At 40.1% G+C, this 25,315-nt stretch overlaps 1 protein-coding gene across 1 annotated transcript in view; it reads left to right on the plus strand.

The window, feature by feature from the left end:
- Positions 1 to 25,315, plus strand: part of bsnb (bassoon (presynaptic cytomatrix protein) b) — a gene marked incomplete at both ends in the record, with an annotated part of 67,173 nt that overhangs the window by 27,006 nt on the left and 14,852 nt on the right. The gene's annotated exons all lie outside the window — the stretch shown is intronic.

Below are 25,315 nucleotides of genomic sequence, written 5' to 3' on the forward strand. Positions count from 1 at the left end.
TAATCAAATACTCACATCTTTCTTTCATATCAACCTGTAAGCATACTGTGTTTTTTAAAAAAAAATGTTTTTTTCTTTCTTTTTCGTTCTTTCTTTGTGTTTCTTGGTCTGCACCTGCTCTGTTCTGTGCTGTGTTTCATGTAGTTAACAGAGTCCAGGTCCAAATGTGACTCACCTCATTAACTTTGCAATGGAGCAGCACATAAATGGATAATCATTCTACAGGAAACAGAGTCTTATTAAGTTCAATTTAATGGATTATCTTTGTATTTATTAGTCATATACAGGGGTTGGAAAAGCGTATATACCTTTTTTAATTGTCCCCTTGTCCTGCGTCATGGTGGGAATTTAGTTGGTAAGAACAGGGACTTGCAATAGCTTCCAAAACCAGGCAATAACAGAGTTTAATTATGCAAATCAAGTCCAATTGAATGATAGTAGTAATAACAGGCTTGCTGCAGAGCGCTGGCTTTTTATGGGCAAGTCTTGTCTTCCCAGGCATCTGGTTGTCACAGGCAAAAGCAGAGGCCATTCATAGATTGCTATGGAAACAGAGATAATTTGTTTGTCAGCTGTCTCCTTTCATGCTTGGCTGCTGAGATGCTGAAAGTCTCCAAAAACTTTCCGACTGCTGTTGCTGTTTTCACGAGAGATGGAATTATTGAGTGTGTTGCGTTTCTGCTCTGCTGGTTCAGGTTTGCAACTCAATCCAACATAAGATGAATTCTTTCTGAACCTTTAAATGGCTTTTGTTGTCATTCTGTGTGAGCTGGCACACGAGTCACTAGTAGGGAAGAAATGTTTTTTCGTGACTGTGGTGGAAAAGTATGAGAACCAGGGATGGAAATATAAAATGAATGGGTACATGGTTTGATACTTTGCTCATGTAGCGTACTTACTTTTAAAATAAGTGTGGTGGAATTTATCCAGTACTTAATTAGCAAAGTTGCAAAAAAAAATGCAAACGTCATTTTGGCCCTGAAGGTTGGCAAGGTAGAGAAAAATATATGGGAGGTTTGGAATCATTATTAAGAACTCATATATATATATATATATATATATATATATATATATATATATATATATATATATATATATATATATATATATATATATATATCATTGATAACAAGAAAGAGAAATAAAAACAACCCTTTCTCTTTATTGATCCTTCAAAATTTCAGGCCCAACTCAAATTGAAGGTCTTTGCCGCTGCTGCTAGCATCAGTAGATTGTTAGCATTTGCCATACAGTCAGCTTGACAGAGACAAGAGAAATGTAAGGTAAAGGCAAAGTGATGGAAGCTAACTAGCTGCATGAACTTAAAAGGTTCATGTCACATTTTTTCAAGTTTTCTTGATTTTCTAAGTTAGATCAGCACATTATCACCTTTTCCAGGAGTGTTGAATTCTGGTTCACAAGACTTTTTTCAGGTACCTGGCCACTATAATCACATAGTTTCCAGATTGTTTAGTTGAATATCCAACCAGCTAGAGCATAGCCGTTTTCAATGGCAACCATTTTGAAAGTGGACGTTACACTGCAGTGACTAACTGCTGACTATAGTACTGTGGAGCGCCATGGTGATTTAACTTATGCTACATGGACAAAATGAGAAGCTAACAAAAGGCACAAGAAGATGTGAGCTAGAAGACAATCCTATCTGTAAGCCATGAGCAGGTGCTAGCAGTGTAGCCACCAATAAAGGGTTTAGCTGAGTGAGTGGGTGCTAACCACAGTCCACCTGGACCGGGCTGAGTGAACAAGAAAGCATATTCATGATTCACCAGCACCCTCTTTGCCTACCTGCTTGGCAGTTTAACAAATCAGAGGGCAATTCCTCAATACACCATTTTTTTTCCAGGAGATGGTGAGAAAGTCTTCTCCCTTTCTGAAATAATTACAGCCTACAGGGAGTTACAGTGGGTACAAAACTAATTTGAAGGTGCCCAAGCTTTAAAAGTAAATGTCAGATTCATTTTAAGAAGACAAGGATGTTTCCCTTTTTCAAGTTTTATTCAGCTACACAAGAGATTTTTGAAGTACGCAATTAATTTCAACATTCTCAGTGTCTCATGTATACATACATATATATATATATATATATATATATATATATATATATATATATATATATATATATATATATATATATATATATATATATATATATATATATATGTATATATATATATAATTTGTGAGGAATGCCCCTCCTTTCTTTACTGCTCTTGATAACAACCTGACTTTTCAAGGCGGGTATAAATTTGCTCTGACCACAGACATTACCTTGCCCTAAGGTGCATGACTTTGTGATACACGTTTATTTAGATGTCTGTCCCCATCAAGTCATTGTACGAACAAAGCATTTTTAACTCTGTATAGACTCTAACATTAGTCAAGCTGTAGTCGGTGTCATTTATCTTCACTAGTACTTTCTCTTAAATATTGTTCTGCAGCCTCACAATATTTCCAGTGTTTCTTCATTCACTGGTGTGTTCTCTTGATTTATTTATTTACTTTTTATTTTTATGATCTTGACGGAGAGCCACAAAGTGGAAATAGAGTACTCTAAAGACTTTTTATACCCATAGAAAAAAACAAAACACTCACATCCTCTAACATCTTGCCTTTTAGTGGAGTGGGAAAGAGTTTATCAGCATTCAGGCCTGCACCATATTTCTTTGCAGTTGTCACTGGTATTAATCAGTTTTAGCTTCAATCTGTATTAAGGGGATCACAACAAGCAGGTGTGCATGCTCATGACTTTTTTCCATGACATGGTATGGTATGGGTTTGTGTTTGACTGGTGGCCTGTCCAGGGTGCACACTGCCTCCTCGCTGGTGGAAGCTTAGACAGGCGATCCTGAAAAAAGCCAAAAAGCATGTGTAGACAATGGATGGATGAATGGATTGTATGGTATAGTAGCATCTGTGTTTTTTTCTGTAGATAGTATCATGTTAGGATATTAGTCAATGCCTTTTTCACACTGCCTCAGCTGAGACTCCAAACAAGTCCAAGTTATTACTATATGGTGATAACTTGGCCTTGCATGTCAGGGGTGTCCAGCTTTGGTCCTTAACACAATCTTACATGTTTTTCATGTATCCCTGTTCCAACACATCTGATTCAAATTAAACAGTCATTATGCAAAACATTATAGGTTGCTGGATCCACTTCATGTAAGTCAGGGTTCTTGGAACAGGGATACATCAAAAACCTGCAGGACAGTGACCCTTGAGGACCAACTTTTGACACCACTGTGGTAAATAAAGAAAATCTGAATCTGTTAACATAAACTTTTCCCTGTTTAAAATTCCAGCACACAATTTACAACTTTGATCACAGATACCTAACTTTTGTACACGGATTGTAATGTGATCATGAGTAAAGAATACATGAGCGTGTTTGTTAGCCATGATTACAGATTTACAGATTAATATTTGTTTTTCCACTAACCACCGCCGAACTACGCAGTACTTAGTCCTGATCTCCACAAGCAGATATTCATTCTGTTCTGAACTCCTCCATAACTCATTCAGAGCAATAACTACTCTGTACTTCTCAGTACTCTTCTCCTGTAAGTTGCTTTGGGTGAAAGCATCTGTTGAATTACTGTAATGTAATAAACACACACAGCAAAGTTGTTTGTCCCATCTGTGTTGACTCAGCTTCACACATACTAATCCTGCTCAGAGTGACGGGATGTGGTGTGTAAAAGAAAACAAGGCCAAAGTCGTACTATACCATAAGTGCTGCACTTTTTCTTTTCAGAAATACACAGCTACTGACTGTAATTAAACCATGTCTGGACTTTAGCTAGGGAAGTGGTCATTACTGGATCAGCCTGTCACAGTTTCAACTTCAGCTTTCTTAAATGCTGAAGCTACCTTGGGCATGATATTTAACTTGCTAAATAAATGTAATGTAACATAACATGACAACACAATGATAGAAGGAAATGAGACTGACTGATTATTACCTCTCTGGGAGACACCTGGTAACTCACTCCAAGCTTCATTGTGGGAATTATGACTGTGTCAAATGAGAAAAACAAAAAAACAAAAAAAAACAAACAAAAAAAAAAAAAAAAAAAAAAAAAAAAAAAATATATATATATATATATATATATATATATATATATATATATATATATATATATATATACTGTGTTTATCAACAGCCTGGATTAAAAAGTGTATTTCCATTTCTTAAATTTACCATAACTCTTTTCCTGAAAGGGTAACAATAGTTATGAATGTATTTTTGCAGGATTGCCAGCAAATGTAAACATGCTTCATATACAAAAACACTCTGCATGAATGATGAACAGAAATGCTAGCGGGAAAAGTTTACTTTCCCTAGACTTCCTGACAGTGCCACTCACTTACATCTGTTCTTTATGGTGAAAACTCACTGCTGCTGCCGTTGTATGACTGAATATGCAATGTTGACTTTTAGCAGTTGTTTTCTTTCATGCACCGCTCTACTGTTTTTGCAGCTTTTCCTGCTAGTATTTCTATTTGTGTATGCACTGTGTTTTGTGTATGAAATGTGTTTGCACCCGTCGGCCACTGTATTATTGTAGGTTACTCCATTTTGTTTGTTTATATATAAATTTGGTGTAAAAATGACAATGCTGGTCATGACAAGGTTAAAAAACCAACAGCAAAAAACAAACAAATACACACACACAAACACACACACAAAAAAGTGAAAAACTCACAATCCCAAAAACTCACCATCCCAAAAATAGTGGCTTATGCTAATATGGTCCTGATAAAGTTATATGGTTTATCCCCTCACCACCACTTAGAAGTCCTGATCCAGGCTTCTGTCAGGTTTTATTTTCTCTAACTGTTGTTGTGGAGCACTTAGCTGGATCTCAGTAAATTATGCTAAAGGCTAATCAGGGAGATGAGAAGGATTCCAATCATACCCGTTTGTGTGACATATTTACTTTTTCTTTGATGTGGAGATTTTAGGCCGTAAACAACAACAAAAATCCAATAATCATCACTAGATCTGTATTCAGAGTTTATTGTTTAAGTATAAATTAACAACTCAGAAAATGACAGCACTAATATGACATGAAACTGCTGAAGAAGAAAACATCTAAATGTGGTTTGAAGCCGCGTCCTGAAAAGAGTTTTTTTTTCTGGTGTGATATTGACACAATAAGTATTCATGAAGACGACCGTTTTGCCAAATCATCTCATAAGAAATCATCCCATCCTTAAAGGAATATTCTCTGCGAGCGATAATTTAAAAAAATGCTTTGCGGCATTTGGAGATCAGATAAATGGTGGAAATATGCATGAAAATACATTTTCTAACTTACTAGTGACACAATGCATAATTCATAAAGAGTGAATTAGGCTGAGCGGTATGAAAAAATAGGCAGTCCCTCTTTAATCTGTGATGAGACGATGAGCGCCAGTGTCTGCTAGAGCGAGCGGAAGAACTGAGGAGGTCTAAAAGCAGGGAAGAGGTGAAAGATTGAGGAGGAAGAAGAAAGCGAGAATCCGACATAATGAGTGAGAGGAAACCAACTGTTTGTCACATTGCAGAAATTTTCACATCAATTAGTGCTGAATGTCATGTGTGTCTCTGTGTAAATAAGATGTCCTTGTTTTGGGACACTTCTTCCCCATTACGCCTCTCAAGGAGATTAAAACCAACCATGTGTCACTGTCATCTCTCAAGAGTTTGGTTGTAAATAAAAGAGTGTTTTCATGGGAGTGTCTGCAGCGCACTCTGTTTTATAGCACACTGAAGTCAATCCTCACTCTTGAATTGCCCTGACTTTTCTTTCGGTCTCCTTGCTGGCCTGCTCTTCTGCCTATAAACAGACCCAGCAGAGGGGATGCAATGCTTTAGCTCTGTCTTGAATGTACATGCCGGTGGAGGTGTGTTTGACATAATGCATTATGTCTCATTTCCCGGCAGTCTCACAATAACATTATTTTTCCCCTGTCAGTTTTCCTGTATGCCTAAATTTTTTGTCCCCCACAGTTTGGCAGGTGTTGCAGTCGGACTCTTGTGTCTATTATTATGATATAGAAGCTCGCCCACTTTTTATAATGAGGTGGAGGCCCTGAGTGGGTCATAAATAAGGACTGAGTTTCTCACAGAACTGTAGAAAAAAAAAAGTGTAGAGAAACAGAAAACATGGCTCATCAATAATTCAGAGAGGGTGAACATTATAAATAGTTCATGTAGTGTGGAGCAGTGAGAGAACTGTGCCTGATTTCACATGTCATATAGGGTCAGTAAGTGTTGATGTATGAGCAAGCTGTGTGTCTATGGAGGTCTGTAAAAAAAAAAAACATGTTCAGGTGGGTCATTGATCCAGCTAACTAACTATTAAATGATCATATTAATAACACAGGAATCAAATGCAATGTATGTAAAAGTAGCTATTTTTGTAAGACTGTTTTGTCATTTATATTTGGCATAAACATGTCTTCCTCGATGGTTAGCGTGATTCTCCTTTATCTTCTAGGATACAAAAGGTTTTATTTTTAATATATACAGCAACGTGACAGTAAAGTAAAGTTCAGCTGCGGTCTATTATGGTTCTGGTTTCTGGTCACATTTAATCTGCCTGAAACAATTTAGAGCCAGTAAATGACTCATTATTTCAGTTTCTGTGTTTGTATTGTTTAGTATCTGCTATAGCCATAAGTACCCAAAGAAGTACTGATTTAATAAAATGCACATCCTTGGCAGAGCAATAAGTTTTAGGAGAAAAATTTTTATTCTTAACAAACTGTGACACCATCTGCATCTACTTTGTGGTATATGAGTTTATTGCGATGTGCCTTAGAAAAAGACTGATTTTGCTTTTCACCTATGACAGGATAATGAAATACCATAATTTTTTGCCTGTGGTAATGCTACTTAAATGACAGATTTTCTCACTTTTAATATTTTATTTCTCATTCACACCAGTACAAAAGCTTAGGACCTCATTGCCCTTGAAGACACAGCATGCATGAAGTAAACATATGTAGAGCATGTAGACTGTGTAAATGTGTCACAGATCTGCAGGAACATGACTCTTACACACATCCTCGGTATAGATGAACATGTCACGCTCATTCTCAAACATGCTGGAAGTGTTTTCTAAAGGTTGGCACCACCCTGTGTCTCCCTCAGGAGCCTCATACAAAGCCAGATGGCTTGAGGCATCAGGCGTCCAAGCCTGCCGCGCTCAGCCTGACTGCTCCCAAAGTGATGATGGTGTGCCATCACATGATTCAAACACCCATCCGGTCTCAATCAGCTACTTGCTGCCTTTTAATACTTCACATTCTTTTAAACTGTCCATACAAAGCAGTAAAGCTTGACTAATTATTTCTAGAATGGAGAGACAAAAACAGGGTTATTTGTGCAGCAAATACGGACAACCATTATTACTGTCGTTATTGTCGCACACAAGTATGTTATGTGTGTGTGTGTGTGTGGGTACAATTTATACACTATCAGCTGACCTTCCATTTGGTAGGTAATTGCTCTTCCTCCTGAATTACAGCTGTCTAAGATGATTTACTTAACAAAAACATGAAAGAACAATCATTGCTGTTTTGGCCAGTGAACGCAACCAGTTAACCAGCTTTTCTCCTACCGGAAACTTACCCACATCCCCCACTAATTTAATAAATATATGGAACAAATTAACATGGCAATAAAACATTGACGTTGCTTTATCATAAGTTCGTAAACAGCTTGTAAACAGTGGCTTGTATGGATCGGACTTACAGGATTTAATGGGTCTCTTTTCTCAGAACAGAACCTCAGTGAAAGCAATGCAACTCAAGGCAGTTCTACTATAATCATCATCATCATCATCATCCATCGCAATAAGTCCTGCTGCAGTCAAACTGCCAATCATTTTTGAACATTTGGCAGCATTGGGTTTTTTTTCCTTTTACCTCACAGTTTCTCTGCTCGCCCTCTCCATTTACTGTCCTCGGTCCTGACAGGTAGCTGCATTCACTGGCACAGAAGTGAAAAGTGAATCAGATCGGTTCAGCATGGTGTCTGTAAAGTGAGGAACCAATGGCCTACAGATTAGCGTGTTTTTATGAGCCGGTGGTCAGAAAAGAAAGTTCTGGGCTGACTATCTGGATGGCTGAATTACTCAGGTACAGGGACTACAGCTAAAAGAGATGGTGTTTAAGTATCTGAGTGGGCCCACCAAAGTGTTAGATGAATTGGTCATCTATTCACTCTTTGGAGAAGTTTGAAGGATAAATAACCTGCATTGGCCCAAAAAACACTTTTCTCACTGGGAAAATGCCAGTTAATTCCTGATTTTTACAATAGTTTTCACTTACTCTGGCTTTGATTGATTGGTTAAGGTTAAGACATCTTATCAAATTCATAAGTTCTGTTAACTTCATTAAGTTTTATTCCAAAAACTATCAAGGTGAATATTGTGGATGGTTTTGAATAAAGTTTATCCATGCTGTCTCGGTATGACACAAAGCGTTATGTTTAATTTTCCTGTTGAATTAAAAGCTGACTTTTCAGACTGCTGGCGATTCTAACAAAAGATTATTACATAATCCCATTTTTGTGAGGCAACGACAGTTCTCTAGCCATAAATTGGATAAAACTCTGTCAGATCCTCTCAAATACTAGTCTTTTGCTTTTTTCACAGATCTATTAAATCAATGAGGTGTGCGAGTTTCATAGTCTTCCTGTCAAAATCAAGAAAATGGTTTTTTAAAAATATTTCAGAGCTGACTTTTACCAAAATTTTACAGCAGCTTTTTCTTCAATATGTTATAGTTCTCTGGTGTTGCAGACAGATAAACTGTACCCCCGACATGCCATTCTTTAATGTGACACTGTGGTTGTTTTGTTCTCGTCTCTTGCTCCAGTTCATGATGTATCTATTCATGCACTCCTCTTCACTTTGCACGTTTCACTGATTTTCCCCCTCCATTCACATTCCTCTTCTCTACTGACTGTTTGCTGTTGACACATTGATTGAATTGGCAATTACTTCTGCTCGAATCACTTGCATTTGACATTGCAACATGAGTACTGATTTAGTCTGTGTTGCGTTGATTTAGACCGTGCAGATAAGAAGGCAGTATTAATGAGAGACGATGCAGAAACGAGGGAATAGAAGAAGAGTGTGTGTGGTATGCGTGTTTGGAAGAGAAGGAGAGGGGGGGCAGAGGGGGGGGACAAGGACTCACTAAAAGAGCTAATAGTTGAGTGTTACTAATCCGTGTTGAGGGAGTGTAGTGATCCCCATGAGCAAAGTGCTTAACCCCAACACACTCTTGTAAGGATTCAGCTAAACAAATAAATGCCATCTGAGAATAGCAAGCCTTGTTCAATAATTAAACTGAGACAATGTCATTTAAACTTTATCTGATGAGTAAATTAGCTCCAGAGACTGAAATACGCCCAAATTTGACCAAAGTCCTTTGTTTACGATAACGCAATAAAAACTAAATGTGAATTACATGAAGTACTGCACACACAATAATAACACTCAGTGTGTCAGTGTGCTGCGTTGTGACAGGAGAATGATGTACAGCAATGACTGCCTCCTGTTGAGACCATGTGCACCCAGCACAGATGGCTCACCGGTTCGGAGGTTTAAATGCCACTCACTCTCCTCTCTGGGACCTTTGTGTTTTTTTGGCATCACACTCAGAGCTCAGACTGAGCTGCATCCACTTAGTCTTAACTTCTGTGTATTACAACTGTGCTGAGACAGTCAGAGCACATCTGAGTCTGTTTTTGTGTTTTGGGAATGTAAAGACTTTTTAAACCATACTGCTTGTTCTGATTAGCAAAACTGTTGAAATTCAATGACAATTCCCTGCATCGTTTTAACATCATTACATTACATAGGACATTATTCCACTGCATTGCTGAGCACCACGATTTTTCATTTATCACAAGATGTCGTAGAGGTCAACCTCAACCTGCCCCCAGCTCCGCCTGCACCAGTAGCATTCTTGATGAATGACTACCTGAAGAACACAGTGACCATGCTGAACTCGAATTACCCCTCGGGTCCTTCTTGAGCTCTGTCTTGAAATACTTTTTTCTCTCTCACCTTGTGAGCAAATGTGCTTTGAGGCCTACAAGTGACCTTAATGTTGGCTTTAATCACCTCTTCAGAATTCATCATCTTCAAGGCCTGGTGGCTATGCTAACGAGCTTTAGCCATGCTCCAGGGGGCCCCTGGCAGTGCCATGTCTATCTGCACTGTCAGAGCCATGGAGGTGGACTGCTGCAGTCTTCCCACCACTGTGACTGGGCCCTGCTGTCTCAACACATCACTTCACCCGCCTCATTGGTGCTCCCGCAGTACCTCAGGCATGCGAATACTCCCTAATGCTGGTATTAGAAAAGAAGGAGGGGGTTAGCTGAATGTGCTCTGCAAATACTAAAAGGTTGGCAACACAAACGTGAGATTATAGATGTGTGGTTATATTTCAGGGGGAACACAAAAACACAGTATGAGCTCTTCAGAAAGGGAGCAGGAGATTGAGAGACAAAATGAACCCCTTGCTAATCTTCTCTGTGCTGCAGCTGTCAGGCAGCACTGCAAATGATCAGATCAGTCGGTGAAGGTCTGAGCTGCTGCCCTTAGGAGCAATCTCGCAATAATAACAGGAACAGCAAAAGCAGCATGATTATCATTACGCTCTGCAAGGGAGATGGTCTTCCCATTAGTGGAGGCGCTGCACTCAGTCACCACTGCTTTCCTGCTTTTTAGCAACATCTTATTTCACAAACCAAGATATAAACAGTTTCCGCAGAAATCCCTGTTAGTTTTTTTTTCTTTTTTTGGAGATTAAGAACACACTTGTAGAGATCGACTGATTTTAATTGATAACCTTTGTTTATTCAGTCAAACGAATGATATTCATTTTTTAAGGATATACCAGAATCCTCTCATGTACCTGGTACCTGTATCTGGTTCTGCATGTTTGTGCTGAAGAAAAAAGTTTGACATAAATCAGAGACTAGGCTGGGATGTGTGTTGCATTTTCCTACAGTTAAATCTTTTCTAATCTTCAATCTTAGTGAATCATAGCTTGTAGATATATGCTAAGTTTTTTCTCATATTTATGTTTTAGTTCACTTAAAGAGTTAAAATAGGTTTCCCGCATGTGTTACACATGATTCCCATATAGCTTTCAGAAAGATTATATTCTTTTTAGCAATTGTTGGTATTGCTGCCTTACATAATCCAATTTAGATATGCAAATATACCATGAACATCTGTAACTTGTCTGAGAGATGAATGTATGATAGGTAGACTTGTTGTATTGGAGTTGTCATCTTCCCTCTTTCTGGTGAGAGGTTGCAGCGGTGGTAACTTGTCCGAAAGTCTAACGTGAGGGGTATAAATTTTATTTGCTTGGCTGCTAGCTGTAGCTTTGCCTGGCAGGACTAATAGAAACTCATCTAAAATGAAACAGTGCAGAGGAGACTGATTAACTTGTCCTCAGGACAGACATATGTGACAGGATAAGGAATAAGACTTGTTTGGTCTTGGATTACCGTGTGAGTTCGCTGCAACTTAATTAACACTATAAAAACATATAAAGCTTTAGATTGTTTTAAATCTATGTGGGACTATTCATCTTCTTGATGTTGCAGCGGATAGAATAAAATGTTATCAGCTAGTGCATGCGCTGGACTTCATTTCATTCAGCCCCGCTGCAGTGTCTGCACCTTATTGTATGGGTGACATTAGGTTTGCAGGATGATTACAGCCCACTAAGGTGGAGAACTGTGAATAAAACAGACAGTAAAGTGGTGCTGGCAAAAAAAGGTGTAAGAACATGGAAATATGACACATTGAATATATTTTTTAAAATTTTTCTTCAAAGCTTTTGTGTGGTCGCCATGGGTGCTTTTAAAGCAGGATTGTACCTTCCTACAGTAAACACTGCAATCCATTTTGAACATTTTCAGGTCAAATTAGCAGAGTTGAGCTAAAATGTAGAGAAAAAGAAAAATGAAACAGTCAAATACCACCCTTTGCTTTCAAAGTAGCTTCCTTTGAATGCTGTCTTACAAGTCCTTAAAGTGTATGAAGAGTGTTATTGGATTGTTCTTCTTTAGGGAAGATTGTACATCTTAGAGGTATGAAGGAGGTGAATCCACAGAATCCCACCTTATAGACCCAGCTATATATAGTCGTGGTGGAGGCGATGGATGTGGCTTTTTCTTATACAAACCTTTTACAGAAACATTATTTACCTCCTTCAATCTTACATCATATTAATTTCAGACCATAGCTTCTGGGTAAGTGGCATTTAATATTTTTTTATGTGCTGAGCTTTAGCATGCACAATTTCACATAAAATAATGTTAAATTTCCCTGTGTATATGTAGCCACACAACTAAATGAAAGATACTCAAAGTTGCTTTCCCCAAATCCAGATGGTTTATTTTTGCGTGTGACTGCAAAACTGAGAAGAATCAAAACAGATTTTTTTTTTTGACAGGGAATAATGCAACATTGACTTTGCAGAAGTTGGGAGCTCCTCTCCAGATGTTGCATGTCTCCTCAATAACAATCAGGGGAAGACTTTATATCCATGCTGTGACAGAAGCTGCAAATCGCCCATAAGCCCAGAAAAAAACACCAGTTTGCAAAAATGTACAAGAAGATGTAAAGTGGTGGAACAGAGCTCAGTAAACTGACAAAACAAAAATCATTCCATATGAAGATGATTGACAGCAGAGACACTTTAAGAATGAGGTGCAGTCACAAGCTGAGGATTAGGCCACATTAAAAAAGCTGGCCATTGATTTCAACGACCCTTCCACAAAATAATGAATGGATAAAAGCAAAAAGATTGTCTTAATTGCAATAAAAGTTTAAAATATGTTATAAAAATCAACAGGAGCCACTTGAAAGGAAAGAAGAGTAATATGTTTTTTTTTTATTTTTGTGTTCTCATACAAGTCTGAAAAAGAAGCCTTATAGCTGTTTTCTGTCCATGTGAGATTTGATATTTTGACGAAGCCCAGAGCGTAATGCAATACATGAATTCAGATGCACTGCAAGCAACTGAAATCTTTTCTTTTGGTCAGCTTGGCAATGAAAAGCTGTTGTTGCTTCACCAAGAAAAGTAAGACTTGACCATCACTTTCTGTTCACTCACAGTTAAGCTTGAGGCAAATTAGTTCTTTGCAACAAGCTTAAAGTAAGCTTCCAAGTTGAACCTGAAGAGCCGGTTTATCTTCAAGAGGATCAAATAAAATAATTTCCATCTTGCTGTGTTGAAGCTAACTAACAGGTGGTCCAAAGGAGTTGGTAAACAAGAGTTTGATTTTTTTTAAAATGAAAAGATAGCTTTGTGTCATCAGCATAGAAATTTGAAACAGACTTCATGCCATCCATTTCCATCGAACGGGTCGAGATGAAGAATCCAGCAATAAACCATGAGGAGACCACTAGAAAACACAAATTCATGCTTTTTCTGTAGGGCATTCTCCAATCTCTGACTCATAACTCTGAAATATGACCATTTTTTTTCATATGAGGTAACTGTGACTGAAAAACATCCTTTCAGACACATAGATCTTCTGGGGTTCTTTATATGTCTTAGAGCTTTATAGACTATTCTATCAAAGTATTTAGATCTGCCCGTGAAGGCCGGACACCTCCCCCCAACTCGAACAAGCCGCATGTGTCTGCTGGGCACAATGAGGGCACCTGTTGCCTCCATTGAAACAAATACAAACAGACATAATATGTAAATAAAGAGCAGGAAACAGGACCTGACCCAGTGTGACGCTGCCCCCGGAGGGACAGCAGAGGCACACATACTTAATGGTAGATGACACATTTTTAACCTACAGCAACACACTCTACAGGAGAGATACGAATCCTCCTCAAACACACACACAAAATTATATATTTCAGTGCAGTGTGCCACTGTTTAGAAAGAAAACTTTACACATTTGGTAATGTGCTGTTTGCTGGCATTTGTTGCATAATTATTAAACGAGGAATTAAGGTTGTTTTTCATACCAGCTTAATTAATATTTACTCAGTGACGTCAGGTCATTTTCTGTTTCAATTACATCATTAAGTTTTTAGAAATTTTACCATTTCAAAATCCGAATATCTACTTCCACAACAAGACAGCGTTCACCTCACACTGATTCATCACTCTGACGGAAATCTCAGTGAGTAATCATAAAATCACCTTATTGACTCGCAACATGACCTTTTGATGATGTCACTGTTCTTGACAATCAGTGACCCTTCTGGCGACAGAAGTGGCTTTCACTCACAGCACCTCACCGTGGGGATATTTTTAGTTTTGCCACTGCAATATGTTTCGTCATTGCCTTGTCATTGTCTTTTAACTCGTCCTGAAACGTCATCTTGAATGCAACGCCGGACTGACCATGAGTGGCTATGACTGTGGTCCAGTCCTGCTTGCTCAGTAGATGATCCTTCATTTCCTCCCTAATCCACAGGCCTCACCACGTGTCCCCATTGAAGGAGTCCCAGCGGATTGACCTATATACCTGCTGACTCTTACTAACCTGTCACTGCCGTGGCATGGTTCAGCCTGGCACACTGCTGAGACATGTGCTCAGTCACGCCTTCATCTGCTCACTTGTTAGTCCTAAACTACTATTCATCCAAGCAGTGTACAATAGATATTAGATAGAGTGGTTTAAAGAGAGTGAAAAGAATAACTTGCTGTGGCGATTCTCTGAATGATGCTGCCGTGGACGCAGGTGTGGCTATATGTGGTGGATTTAATTAAATTGAATGTAAACTCTTGACTTTTCCAGCTTTGTTTGCTTGTTTGTACATCTAATTATATGGTGTGGTTTTAATAGTTTCGAACATTTGCATGTCTGGCCACGAAACTGAGTGACATATTTCCCCACTCACCCAGAGTTCACCCTGCTCACACCTGCTTGGCAGCACGCCACCGTGCACGTGGTAGTTAATAATTCACACTGACCCTCTGCTCCCCTGACCTTCACTTGTTACGAATTAATTAGGACCTCCTCTGTGATATGCCTCATTAATCTCTGCGAGACACAGAAGTCAAAGGATTATTGTGATGACTTCTGCCTTTGTTGCTGCAAAATGCATCTGCAATCCTTCAATTTAAGCTTTATTGTTCCTTTAAAGCTTGATGTGGCGAATGCTTCTTTTGAGTTTTGTCTAAAATTATTTATATTTAGGTAATGCCCGAGACTGTGGTTATGGGAAAGATGCTAACGCTGTTTCTTGAAATTCTTGGGGATAACTAATGTTAGAAAAAGAACTGAAGAAGTTTGGCATTTTGAAATAAATTTGTGCCGGAGTAGATTACACATGGTGCATGACCGAGTTGCTGCAAATGTTTTATTTTGCCTTCCACAACTGTCATGGTTTCAGCTTCTCAATTTCTTTTCTTTTCTTTTTTTTTGTGGTGTGAAAGCCACTACTATAATTTACATGAATGCTTCATCCTCCATCGACATTTTATCCTCAGCAGGCTGCAGCATTTTGACATTAAAAGATTTTCATTTCTAGTGTTGTGCCAAATAAAGGCTACCTCAAACATGTGAAAAGACCTTTCTTTTCCTCCCAGTAATGACTACCTAAAATACTATATCTCATTCAGGATTGTGACTGCATTTAATGACAGCTGACATTTCTTGCTCACAGCTTGTTGTCGGGTCCTGGCAGAGACACCATGTGGCGGACCGACTCTTGCTGTGAGTTGACTGACAGTAAGAGGGCAAATCCAGTATTGCATATATAGTATGTAAATGCAATACTTGCACATGTGTTCCTGCACTATTTTTTAACACCAATCAAAATATATTGGTGTATGTATGTCATAAATAAAGTGGAGCATGAGCATGCCACTGTCAATGGCAGCTGTGCAGAGAGTAAGGGCTGAAATAATATAACAAAAAGCCAGAGTGAGATATATACAGTCCATTAGCAGGAAACTTGGATCTAACTTGACAAATGCACTGTTAGTTTCCCAAGTCTGCACATTCATGTCGATGTGTGGGTGCGCATGCTCCCAAAGGACTCATAGACTTCCATGAAATTGTGTGCTCTCTGGCTCCCTCTATGGGCAGAAAGTCTTAAAGCTTCTCACAATATCCAACCTTGTCAGCATTTTGGCTTTGAAGGTCTGTGGTCTGTGTAGATGATTTTCTTATCACATGTATATCACTTTAGATAAAAGCATCAGCCAAATGACTGTAGAATGATTTTGGCCTTCATATTATGGTTGCATATGACAGGTTTTCATTTGAGATTGTGACACTGAGCTGACTTTTGACTTAAGCTTTGCAATTAAAAAAAGAAATGAAACAATATTGTTTGGCAGAAAGATAAACTCCAGTTAGATATTGGAGTAAAAGTTTACTGTCATTTAGTGAAATCCGTCATTTAATAGCAATTAAGGCTTTTCACACTGCTGGCTTCCCTACTGTTGATGTGTGCACAGTATCAGCTTAATGTTAATGATACAGGTAAAGAAAAAACAGATTCCCAGATACTGTAGAATGCAAAATTCAGCAATGACAACTTAATCATGATAAATTCCCAAGCAATTAAGCAATAAATTTATATCTTACTAGTAGTTCTGAAGTAGTAATGATTTTTTTTGTAAAAACATTTTCTCATGCTTAACTTGTCTTTGGCAAGCTTTGACAAACAAAAGGGAGACAGAATTGCTGTGTTTCAGCTAGTGGATGCAGACAGAAGCAGTCAGAGTTGAAAATGCATGCAAGAGGTAAATAAAGACACACTTTTTATGTTTTGAAAGAATAGAAAAAAAAAAGATCAAACATTTAGTAAATGCTTTGTAGCCTATGCTTTAAATGACAGTTCTACTGCATTACCTCATTTATATACAAAACTGTGCAGTGCTGTATGCATTGCTGAAACTATTAATATTAATAATGTTAATATTAATAATTGGGCAGCTGTAGCTCAGGAGGAAGAGCAGTCGGCTTGTAACTGGGAAGTTGGGAGTTAGATTCCAGGCTTTCCCTGACTATGTGCTGAAGTGTCCTTGGGCAAGACACTGAACCCTAAGTTGCCCCCTGATGTGCCTATCGTGGTATTAGCGTGTATGTAAGTCGCTTTGGATAAAAGCGTCCGCTAAATGACTGTAGAATAGAATAATAATATCCATCAGAGAGCTATCATCAGACTCTGTTAATATAAGTCCTATAGGGTTTGTTTTCCAGCCAAAGATTTTGCCATTTTGCTTGACTTTTGCTGCTTCTGTCAGCATTTTTAGCTAGCAGCAGGCTGTCTTGTTCAAAATAAATCAAATAAGGGATGAAGAAAAAGCTTTAAACTATTGTTCCCCCACTACTTCCTAAGCACCAAACAGAATTAAACTAATGTTGTGACTAGCTGGTGAGAATAGTGAAACGTTTAGAGTGTAATGAGATATTTCCCTCAGGATTCATTTTCAACCAAAATAGGGTAGTCTGACTCACCAGATGTGGACTGTTGGTAAATACCTGCTGTTGGACGCATATTCCCACCCAACAACCTCGGTCCGTTGTGCTGCTCTTCCTAAACTGTTTTGCACAGACAGCATCATCCATCCATCCATCCATCTTCTGCCGCTTATCCGGGGTCGGGTCGCGGGGGCAGCAGCCTAAGCAGGGAAGCCCAGACTTCCCTCTCCCCAGCCACATTTGCCAACTCTGCGGGGGGGATCCCGAGGCGTTCCCAGGCCAGCCAAGAGATATAATCCCTCCAGCATGTCCTGAGTCTTCCCCGGGGTCTCCTCCCAGAGGGACATGCCTGGAACACCTCACCAGGGAGGCGTCCAGGAGGCATCCTGACCAGATGCCCGAGCCACCTCAACTGGTTCCTCTCGATGCGGAGGAGCAGCGGCTCTACTCTGAGCCCCTCCTGGATGACCGAGCTCCTCACCCTATCTCTAAGGGTGAGCCCAGCCACCCTGCGGAGGAAACCCATTTCAGCCGCCTGTATACGAGATCTCGTTCTTTCGGTCACGACCCACAGCTCATGACCATAGGTGAGGGTAGGAACGTAGATCGACTGGTAAATCGAGAGCTTCGCCTTCTGGCTCAGCTCCTTCTTCACCACGACAGACCGGCGCAGAGCCCGCATTACTGCAGACGCCGCACCGATCCGTCTGTCGATCTCGCGCTCCATCCTTCCCTCACTCGTGAACAAGACCCCGAGATATTTAAACTCCTCCACTTGAGGCAGGACCTCACTCCCGACCCGGAGAGGGCAATCCACCCTATTCCGGCTTAGGACCATGGTCTCAGATTTGGAGGTGCTGATTCCCAGCCCAGCCGCTTCACACTCGGCCGCGAATCGCTCAAGCGAGAGCTGGAGATCACGACCAGATGAAGCCAACAGGACCACGTCATCCGCAAAATGCAGGGACCCAATTCTGAGACCACCAAGTCGGATCCCCTCAACACCTCGGCTGCGCCTAGAAATTCTGTCCATATAAGTTATGAACAGAATCGGTGATAAAGGGCAGCCTTGGCGGAGTCCAACTCTCATCGGAAACGAATCCGACTTACTACCGGCAATGCGGACCAAGCTCTGACACCTGTCGTACAGGGACCGGACAGCCCTTACAAGGGGGTCCGGTACCCCATACTCCCGGAGTACCCCCCACAGGAGCCCCCGGGGGACACGGTCGAATGCCTTCTCCAGGTCCACAAAACACATGTAGACTGGTTGGGCAAACTCCCATGCCCCCTCCAGGACCCCAAAGAGGGTATAGAGCTGGTCCACTGTTCCGCGACCAGGACGAAAACCACACTGCTCCTCCTCAATCCGGGATTCGACTATCCGGCGGACCCTCCTCTCCAGGACCCCTGAATAGACCTTACCAGGGAGGCTGAGGAGTGTGATTCCCCTGTAATTAGAACACACCCTCCGGTCCCCCTTCTTAAAAAGGGGGACCACCACCCCAGTCTGCCAATCCAGCGGTACTGCCCCTGATGTCCACGCAATGCTGCAGAGGCGTGTCAGCCAGGACAGCCCCACAGCATCCAGAGCCTTAAGGAACTCCGGGCGGATCTCATCCACCCCCGGGGCCTTGCCGCCAAGGAGCTTTTTGACCACCTCAGCGACTTCAGCCCCAGAGATAGGAGAGTCCACCCCTGAGTCCGCCAGCTCTGCTTCCTCATCGGAAGACGTGTTGGTAGGATTGAGGAGGTCTTCGAAGTATTCCCTCCACCGACCCACAACGTCCCGAGTTGAGGTCAGCAGCTCCCCACCTCCACTGTACACAGTATTGATGGAGCACTGCTTCCCCCTCCTGAGCCGCCGGATGGTGAACCAGAATCTCCTCGAAGCCGTCCGGAAGTCTTTCTCCATGGCCTCGCCGAACTCCTCCCATGCCCGAGTTTTTGCCTCGGCAACAGTCGAAGCCGCATGCCGCTTAGCCCGTCGGTACCCATCAGCTGCCTCTGGAGTCCCACAGGCCAAGAAGGCCCGATAGGACTCCTTCTTCAGCTTGACGGCATCCCTCACTGTTGTTGTCCACCAACGAGTCCTGGGATTACCGCCACGACAGGCACCAACGACGTTACAGCCACAGCTCCGGCCGGCTGCCTCAGCAATAGAGGCACGGAACACAGCCCATTCGGACTCAATGTCCCCCGCCTCACTCGGGACATGGTTGAAGCTCTGCTGAAGGTGGGAGTTGAAGCTCGCTCTGACGGGGGACTCAGCCAGACGTTCCCAGCAGACCCTCACAACACGTTTGGGTCTGCCAGATCTGACCGGCCTCCTCCCCCACCACCTGAGCCAACTCACCACCAGGGGGTGATCAGTTGACAGCCCCCCCCCCCCCCCCCCCCCCCCCCCATCTTCACCTGAGTGTCCAAGGCATGTGGCCGCAGGTCCGACGATACGACTACAAAATCGATCATCGAACTGTGGCCCAGGGAATCCTGATGCCAGGTGTACATATGGACACTCTTATGTTGGAACATGGTGTTCGTTATGGACAATCCATGACGAGCACAGAAGTCCAATAACAAAACACCATTTGGGTTCAGAGCCCCTTGCTGCCGCCCAGCTCACACTGCACCCGACCCCTACGGCTCCTCCCGCAGATGGTGAGCCCACGGGAGGAGACAGCATCATTGCATCCTAAATTTAATGTCACTCAAGACGATTGTGAGTGTTTCGATGGAAAATTAACTCAGTGTTTTCCTCATTTTAATCTGTCATAATGGATACAGGCAAATCATTTAAAAGCACTGACACAGGGCTGTGTTTAGCCATAAGGAAAATGAATGTTGGACTCCCTCAACAAGTAGAAACGCATCTCCCGATGATTTGCCTTTTATTTAGTAAATAAAAAATACTTTAATGTGCAGGAGCCGTCGAAGTGCTTCTTCCTGATTCCACCAAGTATTATATATATATATATATATATATATATATATATATATATATATATATATGTATATATGACTATATTGATTTTATTAAATGTTTTTGAGATCAAACTGTAGGGACTGTATTGAGCCTCTGTGTTTCACTCAAGATGTGTGTGAAGCATACATAAGTTAACAATACAACCACAAGGTGATGATTGGGCATATGTTATTCTAACTGTACGATCTCCTGCAGAGTCATTTTTCTGATGAGGCTACTACAAGACTCTGCTGGGGTTTGCAATGTGGAAATATTTTCATGGTATATGCTGACTCATTTTTATACTTAATCGATGTCTTTCTTTATATGTTAAAAAAGCTTTTCTGCACATTTATGTCCATCTTCTGTCTCTGAATGCTTGCTTAAATTTTAACGTATTTACATTTTTTTCCATTATCAAAGCTATTGTAGAAAAGTCCTTCATCAAATGCCCGACCAATCAGTCCCATCGGACATTATAAAATGTTTCTTAATCATACAATATCTAAAGTAAGTGTTAGCTGTGAATAAATACTTGCAGTCTTTGTAATTTGTATACTTCCCTTCATAATCAGGTGAATTTATGCATCAAAATAGCGGCAAAGATGCATGTATAGTCATTGTGCACACTACACACACTGAGGTTACACATACACAGATAAGCTCACAAATGTGTGAGTGATCAGGGATGTAATGGCACAGCAAGCTCCTGTAAGAGTGAGATCAATCTATGAGAATGGGATCAATCTCCGTGACCTTTTTCCTTGTGGTAACTTGCAGTGTGCAATCTCTCGTTATTTTGACAGTGAAAGGGCAGCTTTTCTGGCTGCGGGCCAACTGGATAGAGCATTAGCAGAGAAGACTGCCCCTGTTCGCAGTATCGGCCATAGTCTGTCATGACAGAGTCAGGTTTACACACCAACTGCCCTCCTAGATTCGCTCATGATACAAAATCCACATTTTCTATCGCATCAAACACAACAAACATTTTCACCTCAGCTGTACTGTTTTGAAACGGAAACTCTGCAGGGATCATGATGGTGCTCGGGGTCATTTTCTGTCTTTGTGATGTAATATCTCCTGAAGAGTTGTACTAGCCAGTTGCTGTTTTCTCAGGAATTACACAGAGCCACATGCGCTCTACACACTGCATCCAAGGAAAGCAAACACTCAATCAAAGAAGACATACTGTGGGTGTATTATTGTTGCAAGGTTTATTGCAAATGAGTATTGAAGGCTTGTTGAACAGCATGTCAGCCTGACATTAAGTACTCGTATGTGTGACAGTAAAATAAGAATTTTTAAATGTGTGTCCAGACATCATTTGAGCTGCATTGCTATAGGTTTTTTTTTAAATGTGTCTTTAAATCCTTTTTTATGTTTTAATCATGAAGTTTTTCTCTTAGATGTCTTGAACAAATTTAAGAGAAAGGTGTCAAATGTGAGATAATTACTTGTTGAGATTTGCATGAGAAATAAATTGAACTGACTTATAATAGCAGTCAGCTTGATGTGAAAGTTTTGTGAAATTGTTCTAAAAGCAATGCACTTAAAATCACTTGCTGGCTGACTGCATGTTGCAGACGATACAAACAACAAATGCTTTGAAAACAGGGATCTCAAACCCTGATACTACAGGGCCACGTTGAGGTCTTGTCGGCGCTATCTGAACATCAGCCAGTGATAATCGTGTGCTAAAAAGGAATGCTGAAAAGAAAAGTTTGTCTCCTGTAATGAAGTTAGCAGTTCTTTAACAAATTAAACCAACAAACTGAGCCTGCAGAATTATGGATATGCCACTTAAGCCCCTAAAATACAAAAATCATGACATTTATTATTTTTTAGGATAAAAACAACCAAAACAATTACCACACTAAGCTTTGCTAGTTTCTTTGTGCCTGTAAGGAAAAAATTGTTTAAAAAAGACTAGTTAGGGTTTGTTTTTTTTTGTTTTTGTTTTTTATCCTAAACAGAAAGTGATATTATTTTCCTCCCTAGCAGTTTACTTTGTTTGTTCTGAACTGTAAGAGATTGCCACAGTGAATTGGTCGCTCTATTTTCAGGGCACAAGGAAGGGCTTTCTCAGAAGCAGAGCGGCTCAGTCTCTTATACGGACATGATTTTTTTCTGCATACTGTGTAGGTAGAGGTGGGAAGCACTGCCCACATGGTTTGCTGCTGTACAAGCTAAAGCACTCTGCATGAATAATTTGCTACTCTCAGCTTCGGTTTGGCCTTGCTCTTCTCTCCCTTTCACCCACGCAGTCATGTTATGCTGATTCAGAAGCAAAGAGAGGAGTTTGGCAATGCCAACATGGCAGGACGAAAGCAGCTGAATAAAAAAGTAATCATAATAAAAGTTTTTTAAAAAAAGCTCATTAGTTTCTAATTTTGGTATTTTAATTAGAACATGCTTTTATAAACATGTCCCAGTATGAAGATTGGATCCAGACTTCAAAGTCCGTTATGGTATCATATGCATTTACGGACACAGAATAGATACACATGACGTTTTTCTTGTCTGCGTACCTGCATAGCTTGAGTAATTATCTGTCAGTCTCAGAGTGTGCTAACTGTCCAAAAAACAAAGTCGCTGCTTGTGCAAGAACCAGCACAGATGGCTAGTTCTGAGAGTACTGCACCTGTTTATATATAGCTTCTCAGTAGAGCACTTGAGAGATATGAAAACAAAGCAAGTCTGTCTGTTTGGCTTGCCAGTAGCTCCATCTACGCCTCATGGTCTCACTTGAGACAACAGATTCACTAAGGATTTTGGAACAACAAAAAAGATTTTATCTAGTATGGAAAATAAGCACCCATAAAAATAACATGTGACACATACTGTAGATGTTTATCTTTACTGTTTTATATCATATTTGGTATAGCGTGGGGTAGTGTATTTGGGGACGTGTTCTTGTTTTGCAGAGCTTCAAGGTCACCTACCATGGTTTTCAACCTGAGCATATGTTTGCAGGACATTTTATCTCCTTTTATCGTTAAAAATGTAACTGCTGCCTGCATTGTGTATTCTGCTACATTATCTCAACTGAAATGCATATTTTCACACTATTTATGATTCAAAGGCATCATTAGTAAAATAGAGAGATGCATAATTTATCACTCATATTGCATAAGTGCCCTAATTGAGTTTTTATGAGGTTCCAGATTTGCTGTGCAAGTGCCACGACAATGTGTTGTATGATATTCAGTTAATTGCAATCCCGTTAAGGTGCCATTTGTTTAAGTTTCCCTTATCAGTTGCACAGTTTACAATATGTCATGGAACAGCAGGTTTCATAAAATCTTTATGTATATTTGAAATATTTTGATAAGTGAGCTTACTAAAGCTTTCTGTCTCCGTATTGCACCCCCATCAAGCACCTTGGGAAGAAAAATAGCCACTGTTTTATTAGATTATTCAGTGTATCTCTAAAGGAGATAAGATACAATAGAGGCATAATTTTCTTTTTTAATTCAAAGTGATGCGGACCTTTTATGATATAAATATTCATTTTCCTTTTGGAAATGAAAACAATTGATTTTTCTATAAATTTAGATAGTTAACAATACTTATCCTGGACAGTATCAAAATTCCAGCTGGACATGTTTTTTAGCTCTCACAAAAAAAGAAATATGCAGGTAAAAGAGGACATATAGACATCCATGGACACATCAGGGGTTACTGAATGTATGAAAATGTTCATACCATCCTAATTTTTTTTCTTTTTCCCATGCAACTTTCAATTTGGTTCAGTGCCCATCTGCAAGCTCACCAGGGTTCACTTGTAGGTGAACCAAGACCTTCATTTTCAAGCAGACCAATGATTGCTTAATTGGTCCGCACCCAGCAGGCTGTAATGTACATGGAGGCAGACCAGGGTTTGTTTGACCAAACAGCACCAGTGTGAATTCATCCTAAAATCTCCTTTGTTAATTTGAGATGGTCCTTGCTGGCTTAATGATTGTCACCCCGTCATTTTATCTTACTTAAATTCTTGGCTTTTCTTTGTTGTGCTGACTATTTATTAGTTGCAACATGTTGAAAATAAAACATGTTGAAAATAAAAGGGCATTTTGATGAAAAAAAAAAAGTAACTAATTTTCAGCTTTGTCTGTTTTCCACTGCCATAAAAATGTCCTCTGCAATAGTCACTGAACACCTACATTATTTCTGTTTAGCTGTGGCAGTCCATGTTGTTCAATCCTTTATATTGATGCTTTTGAAATGGGACACCAATAAAAGACATTATTTATAAGGCAGATGGTAATCAGTCGAGGTGTTTATGAGGTTATTTGTTCTGCTGTACAAGTCTATGACACAAGACTGCTTCGTCTTCATCCCTGAGGCACATATGATTATCATTAGCAGAGGGCTGTGTGACAAACATGGCGCCTCCACCTTTTTTTTCATCTTTCATAACCTGTAATATAACCGTTTCATTCCAGTGAACAGTTTCATCGATCGGTTGCATTGACCTGAAATTGAATCTGTTTATGTTAATATCTTTGCTCTGATGGGTTTTATTCTGGATTTTTAGCAGTGTCAGAATCCATAACTACAGACAAACACATGGTTAAGTGAGGAAGACTGTGAAGGGCAAATCCTTGTCTCATGCAGTAAGAGGGTTGCTGTAGGCTCTATAAAAGGTTTAATGCTTGTTGCACCCCTCAACAGATGTGTTAATTTGTATTCACACTGCAGTCTTCCTCTGTGTATCCTGTTTCAGAGTGCTTAATGTTGTCAAATGATTAAGTCTTCTAGAAGAGATGAAAGACTCTGTTTCGACAGGCTTTCCAATACTCAGTTGCTCAGGATGGTTTCCACTGATTGCTTGGCAGTGATGACTATATTTAAAGCAAAAACATTTTAATTTGATTTATATAATAAATAGTTGT

Source organism: Telmatherina bonti (genome assembly GCF_933228915.1).
Source record: "Telmatherina bonti genome assembly, chromosome: 6".
NCBI classification, from domain to species: Eukaryota; Metazoa; Chordata; class Actinopteri; order Atheriniformes; family Telmatherinidae; genus Telmatherina; species Telmatherina bonti.